Source organism: Geotrypetes seraphini, chromosome 2 (genome assembly GCF_902459505.1).
Source record: "Geotrypetes seraphini chromosome 2, aGeoSer1.1, whole genome shotgun sequence".
Classification (NCBI taxonomy): domain Eukaryota; kingdom Metazoa; phylum Chordata; class Amphibia; order Gymnophiona; family Dermophiidae; genus Geotrypetes; species Geotrypetes seraphini.
This window is the reverse complement of record NC_047085.1, coordinates 228,811,236-228,818,945: the sequence shown is the minus strand read 5'-3', so window position 1 is coordinate 228,818,945 and position 7,710 is coordinate 228,811,236.

The window sequence follows — 7,710 nt, the reverse complement described above, 5'->3', positions numbered from 1 at the left end:
CAGACTCAGCAAACAAATGACCCAGATGTTATACAGGCAGCCAATAGCTGGGCAGCATTTGTTAACATTCCAGTCTCACTTATCTCCTCCAGGAATGCTGATTCAGGCCAAAAATATTCTCCCCAAATTCTTGGTCTACTCAAGTAAGTCAGGAGGCCTGGTGACTAGGCCCAGTGACATTGCTGCTGCACCCCTATGGTGAAAAGGCAAAGCCAAGCCAAACTAAGCACAATGCCACCTTCTTCAAATCACGGTCCTGAACTGTATTGCTGATAGTTAGATTTTAAAGACCCAGCATCGATGTATCACAAAGAAAATAAAACTGAGCCCCCCCATGCTTCTGTGCAGAAACAGAAGCCAAGGAAAACAGCACCTTGGTATTTGTGTCAGGTTCCTTGTCGCACGATATTAGATTCCGCATTGAACGCTTGACTTGTAGGGTCTCAGAAGTGCTTTATTTTTGCCTTACTTTTTTTTATTTTTTTTATTTTATTTATTGATTTTCATTTAAGTACACAGAAATTAATACATCCAGTTTACTAATGGATTTAGAAATTATAATTAAGCCCAAACTGGCTAAGAAACAATATACCTTAATACATAGTCCTCAAATTAAGAAAGAAGGAGGCAAGAAAGAAATTCTTCCAGGAAAGAAAACCCACCTCATCAATATTATTATAGGAAATTAGAGCAAATTAAATTTGGCTTTAATTACAGACTTGAATTACTTTATCATTCACTGGGGTGCAAAAGAAATCCCTTTCCCTTCTAAAAAGAAACACAGCTGATCAGGGTCATAAAATATATACTTATTATTCTGATACAATAAAAAACACTTGCATGGAAACCTTAACTGACTTTTTTTTTTTTTTAAAGAAATGTTTCATTGGGGGGTCAGTGCCAGATTAATACAGTCACAGATACTTTAGTAAGGTGATAGCCTTAAGGAGAATGCACCCACCAGTAAAGAAGCAATTCCTCTTACTGAGAATGTCCTGTGAAGATGTAAGTTTGTGATACGAGACGGTGAGTTAAATTACTTTTTCTTGTTTAACTTGGATTCTGAATCGCTTTTTTTGTGTGTGTTTTTGGTAGTTAGACCACCCATGGAGACTTTTACTTATTTTTTAAATTTGGATTTAGATCATGCCTTTTCAGTTGTAGCCCAAAGTGAGGTACAGCCAGGTTGTGTGGTGGATATTTACCCGTTCCCAGAGGACTTACAATCTAGCGGCTCAATATTCAGCTTTTCTTTAAACGCCGACCATTGCAGCTAAATTAGACCTGGATATTCAGTGCTGGGCATTATCCGAGTTACCAGGACTAGATATCTGGGTCTTAAGTGATGCCCAGAAATTATGGGGTATTCAATACTTTACCCATAGAGCTAAACGAGTAAACTTATAACTGCTTTTTGTGCCATCCCACCTGTCTGGTTAGCTACATAGCTTAATGGTTGTAACATCCTCGAATTACAAAAATCCACCTTTCTGAAAGTAGAACTGATGGTTTATATCAAAAAGTTGTATTTTTATTAATATGAGCCACATGTCGTACTTGAAATCAGATGTACCACAAAACCCACTAGAGAGATATGAGGGGCTGCTGAAAAGTTCTCAGCCCAACCAATGTGGAGCCATGAAACTCACAAGTTATTCCACATTTCTCTTGACACTTGTTTCAATGAGGCAAATGTATCTAGCAAATGGGCACAAGTATAGGGAAACCAAGGCATTGTGACATCACTGATGAGGTTGGATCTTAGGCATTGGTGGAATGAGGCTTTATGACATCACAATACAAGGAGCCGCTGAAAAGTTCTCAGCCCAACCAAGAAGAGAATGATGTGGAGCCATGAAGCCCACAAGTTATTCCAACTTTATATATCACAGCTACACTTCTCCCTCCGTATTCGCTCTGATAGGGGATTAACAGAACCGCAAATACAGAAGAACCGCAAATAACTTTTTCATATGTTATTCGCTGTTTTCTATTAAAAACCATCGTGAATATGGTGAAACTGCGAATAACATGGTGGGAGACCTGGCCTCTTCCTGGAGGAGAGGCAAAACATGGTAAAGAAAGTGCTGGGAATCAGCGATTTTCTCTGTAAATGCTTGGAATCAGCGATTTCTCTATGCAAGCTGATATAATTTTGGGGGGAGGAGCCAGCAAGCTAAAAACCGTGAATAATCAAAACCGTGAATGCTGAAACTGCGAATATGAAGGGAGAAGTGTAATACGCCTGTCCTCCTCCCAATCACCCTCTCCCTTCTGTTGTGTTTTGCTGTCCAGATTTGTTTGTGATGCTGATGTTAGAAGGAAGGATATACAGAATGAGAGGGGGGAGGGAAGGGAGAATCAGGGGTATTATCTCCCCAAACCATGTCCTATTAACCCTGTAGTGTCTGTATAACTCCCAGTTCCTCCCCTGGCCTGTCCCAGCATGAACTGACATGTGGCATGGAGGTCAAAGCTGATGTTCAGCAGCCCTTCAAGTTTCAAGTTTATTAGGATTTTATATACCGCCTATCAAGATTATCTAAGCGGTTTTTACAGTCAGGTACTCAAGCATTTTCCCTATCTGTCCCGGTGGGCTCACAATCTATCTAACGTACCTAGGGCTATGGAGCAGTGTTCCCGCTAAGCTGCGTTGGCCTGCGCTCGCGCACAAAATATTACATCGCAGCGCAAAGTTTCTCTTCACAGCGCACACACGCGTCGGTAAGGTAAGGGGACGCATTGGGGGGATTGCACTTCCCCACAATTGCCATGCTTCGGTTCCTCTTCTTCCTTCCTTCCTCCCCCCCCCCCCCCCGCGGGACCCTGCGGCACCATCAACTCTTACTCCCTCTAATGTCGGCCCTGCAGCTCCAGACTTCCTCGCACCTTCTCCCCTCCCCCTTTGGATCGCTATTATTTTAAATGTTATAGCCGCGGAGCTGTATCCATCAGTGGAGATGTCTAACCTCGGCCTGCCCCGGAACTCTTACTGCAACAGTGACTTCCTGTTCCTGCCTAGACGGGCGGCTGCTGCAGTAAGAGTTCCGGGGCAGGCCGAGGTTAGACATCTCCACTGATGGATACAGCTCCGCGGCTATAACATTTAAAATAATAGCGATCCAAAGGGGGAGGGGAGAAGGTGCGAGGAAGTCTGGAGCTGCAGGGCCGACATTAGAGGGAGTAAGAGTTGATGGTGCCGCAGGGTCCCGCGGGGGGGGGGGGGGGAGGAAGGAAGGAAGAAGAGGAACCGAAGCATGGCAATTGTGGGGAAGTGCAGAGCTGCAGGGAAGAGTGTTGCGGTACCCAGCTGGAGGGAGAAGGAAGATGAGGGAGGGAATTAAAGGAGATGCCAGGGCTTGGAGCGTAGGAGGAAGGTATGCCAGTCTAAGGGAAAAGGAAGGGGGAGATGTGAGAGCATGGAGGGGGAGCGAAAGATGGAAGAAAAGGAAAGGAGAGAGATGCCAGAGAATCAGGGAAGGGGAGATACCAGACTATGAGGAGAGGTGTGGGAGAGGGAAGGCGAGGAGAGAGATGCCAGACCAATGGGGTGAAAGGAGAGATGGAAGGGGGAGGCATACAGTTTCTGGAAGGGGCATAGAAGGAGAGAAGATGCCATATAGGGGAAGAGAGACGGCAGACAGTGGATGGAAGGAAGAGAGTTACAAGAAGATGAGGAAAGGAGAAACCACAGAAGACAAAGGTAGAAAAAAATTTCTATTTATTTATTGCTTTAGGAGACATGTGTCACTGTTTCTGTGAAGCATTGTATGCAGAGTCCAGCTTCTTGCTGGTTCAATTTAACCTTTGTCTATGTATTTTTATTTTATCCCCCCTTTTACAAAACTGTGAAGCGTTTTTAGCACCAGCCTTGGTGGTAGCAGCTCTGATGCTCAGAATTTTATGAGCATCAGAGCTGTTACCTCCGTAGCTAAAATCCACACTACAGTTTTGTAAAAGAGGGAGGGGTTAGTTTGTGATTACATATTCCTTACTAGGCGAAGGTGTTTTCTGTGTTCTGTGTGTTCGAAAGACATGGTTTTCTGTTAGGATTGACGGTGTAGGATTGATCTGTGCTGGTCTGGCTTGTTTAGTTTTACAATGGGTGTATTGATGTACTGCTCACTGCAATATGTAAGATGCTGCCTTTTCCTAGGTACTCATGTGTGACGTGTGGTTTGTTACTAAAAATCATGTTTTTCTTACAGATGGGGGGGGGTGCCAAAAAATGATGGGCCCCGGATGTTACATATGCTAGGTACGCCACTGTATGTAAAGATACCAGAAAGCTGGCGTAGCAAAAACTTCTAAGTTTTGAGTATTTAACCCTCCCACAATCTCACGGGCACTCGTTTCAAGTTTATTGAGATTTTGATTTAAACGCAATATCAAATATTTTCAATGCGTATAACAAAAATAAATTTGGGGAAATAAATAAAACCATTTGAACCAGTGTTCCCGCTAAGCTGCGCTGGCGTGCGCTGGCGCACAAAATATTACATCGCAGCGCACACGTTTCTCGTCACAGCGCACGATCGGAAGAGGCGTACGGCAGATGGCAGGGCGGCGAGAGGAGAATCGGGCGAGTTGGCTCATAACTTGCTGGCGCCCGATATTTTTGGCTCACGGTGAAAAAAGTTTGCTCACAACACCCGCCCGCTTAGAGGGAACACTGCTATGGAGGATTAAGTGACTTGCCCAAGGTCACAAGGAGCAGTGCGGGGTTTGAACCCATAACCCCAGGGTGCTGAGGCTGTAGATCCAACCACTGCGCCACACACTCCCCTTGGAGTGGTGAAGCAGATGGAGGAAATTGCATTACAATTAATACTATTATTATGGGGTGGGGTCATGGGTGTGGCTTAGGTGGGTCTGGGGTGGAGCCTAGGCAGGGATTGATATTTATTAGACTTAGCGGGTACTTGGCTTGACGAAATTGAGAAACACTGGCCTAGTGTTAGTGCAGCAGCCTGAGAACCTGGGGATCTGGGTTTGATTCCCACTGCAGGTCCTTGTGACTCTGGTCAAATCATAGCCACGCAGTTCCTTTGTAAAACGCTGCATGTTTCTCAGGCAAGAGAGACACTGGTCTCACATTTTAACCTATAGTCTTTTAATCCATTGTCTTATCAGATGATTATCTGTTCGTGTTGCTTGATCACCATCTAGCGGCTGTTCATTGTACCCCTGAAGAAGGCTTTCTAAGCCGAAACATGGATCGTGCCGGGTCTGCAAGATAGTTTGGTTTTAACACACTATTTCAAGACAACATAGAATGTCTGCATTTTATCCAGTTTGCTTGCATTAAACTTAACTTTATCTCTGGTTGATGTGTACAGTTCCTTCTCCACTTCTTCGCTGATGCATTTTTACCATGGGGTTTTGTTTCCTTGTTTTTGGTCTTTCAAGTCATTTTTGACCTGGGGCAATGGAGGGATAAATAAGTGCCTGTACATACTATATAAACTGCTTTGATTGTAACCACATAAAAGCAGTATATCAAGTCTCATCCTTTTTACCACTGTCCAATAAGTGACTTCAAGTATCAGCTCCAGGGCTGCCCAGTGCAATTTTCTGCTACGGAGACTAAGGCTCGTCAACTTGGAGGAGCAACAGCTCTGGGGAGATATGATTGTGGTCAATCAAATGCCGAGTGGAGTGGAACAGGTAGATGTGAATCTCTTGTTTACTCTTTCCAAACAAACTAGGACTAGGGGGTATGCAATGAAGCCACTAAGTAGTACATTTAAACAAACCAGAAAAAGATATTTCTTCATTCAGCCTGTAATTATACTCTGAAATTTGTTGCCAAGGAATATTGTTAGGTTACCAGGCTTTAAGTGTTTAGCCTCCAAAAAAAACAGGGATACTGAATGCCAGTTGATGGAAACGGTCCAGCATTGAATATCCAGGCTTCCTAAGTGCAAGGGCTGTCTAATTGATTTTGAGGCACATTAAAATACCATTGAAGTAGTTAATTACTTGTTAACTAGTTCTGCAGTAGTTGTCTCATTACATTATATTTACTGATGTCTATTCCGCCTAAACCTTGCCGTTCTAGGCGGATTACAATAAGAGAAAAACTGGACATATCCAGCAAAAATTACAAACTCAGTATGTATAATAGTGCAGTATTAACACATCCTGACAAATTACTGAATAGCTTATACATTTCTCCTTCCCTATTCGCGGTTTTGACATTCGTGGTTTCGATTATTCATGATTATTTTCCCCAGCCCCCCCCCTAAGAATCACTCGTTGGCAGCCCGCATCAAGAAAAAATGGCTCCGGGACTTGGATCGGAGCGAGGAGGGAGGCAATCGGAGAAGGCGGTCGGAGGCGGAGGAGGCGAGCAGCCGCCCCAGGAGCATGGACCTTACTTTGTAGTCTAGCGGTGACGGGGGGCAGAAGCGATCTTCCTACACTCCTGCCCCGTGCAGAGCTGTGCTGTGAGTTCCTGCGGTCTCACAAGACTACAACAGGGAGTTCCTGTTGTAGTCTCGTGAGATCACAGAAACTCACAGCACGGCTCTGCATGGGGCAAGAGTGTAGGAAGATCGCTCCTGCCCCGCGTCACCACTAGACCATCAGGTAAAGTCCGGGGGTGGGTCAGAGCCAGCCCAAAAGTTATTCGTGAATTTTCCCTATTCGCGGGCCGGCTCTGCCCCAATCCCTGCGAATAGGGAGGGAGAAGTGTAGTCATATTATGGGCAGCATTAGCACGTAGTTATAATACTACAAGAAAAATGTAGTTAACCAGGTAATTAAACAACCTTTTTTTTTTAGTGAAGTAACTATAGTTCAGTGGTCTCAATTTCGCAGCCCGGGGGGGACCACATGTGGCCCACCTCTCTCTGTCTGTTTATCATAATCACAAAAGTATAATAAAACAGTTTCTTGATCCTATGTCTCTTTAGCTATAAATTACAATATTATTATTAAGACTTGGCCAAAAGGAAAGATTTATAAACTATAAAGAGTTTTAGCTCATGCAAAATTGTCATTTGTTTAATAAGACATTAACTATTTTTTCTGAGGCCCTCCAAGTACCTACAAAACCAAAATGTGGCCCTGCAAAGGGTTTGAGTTTGAGACCACTGGTTTAGTTCAAGTTAAATTACTTTTTAGGTAGCTGGCACTCTACACTGGCCGTCTGCTTGGCTGTCATTGACAGGGCATCAGAATTTGAATGGTCAAAGGAAAGGCAAGGGAGGTGTCGTTTCAACCAATGATCAATCTTTATTACAAACAATGGTGCCAGCAAGGATCCCAGTTTTGGAGTATGGATGACGCCTTCTTCAGGCGAGGTGTCCTTCAGTTTGCCTGTCTGCTCAGAATTTGGATAGAATCTCTTTATTTTACTGCATTGTAAAGTAAAATATCCTGTTTCTGCTCTGCACCCATTCGTGGGGGAGTTTTATTGGATGGTAAGGGAATGTCCTATGTGAATAAATAATTATTATAATCTATGTCAGTGGCAGAAATTAAGACTATGAATCTTTATTAAGTGCGCTAACCGATTTAGTGCACACCATTATATTCCGTGGGTGCCTTAGCATGTAGCGTGCGCTAAATTGGTTAGCACACCTTAATAAAAGGATCCCTCAGTTAGTTACTTGATTTTATATCTCATCCTCCCCAACATAAGAGCATAAGAATTTCCACTGCTGAGTCAGACCAGTGGTCCATCATGCCCAGCAGTCCGCTCAC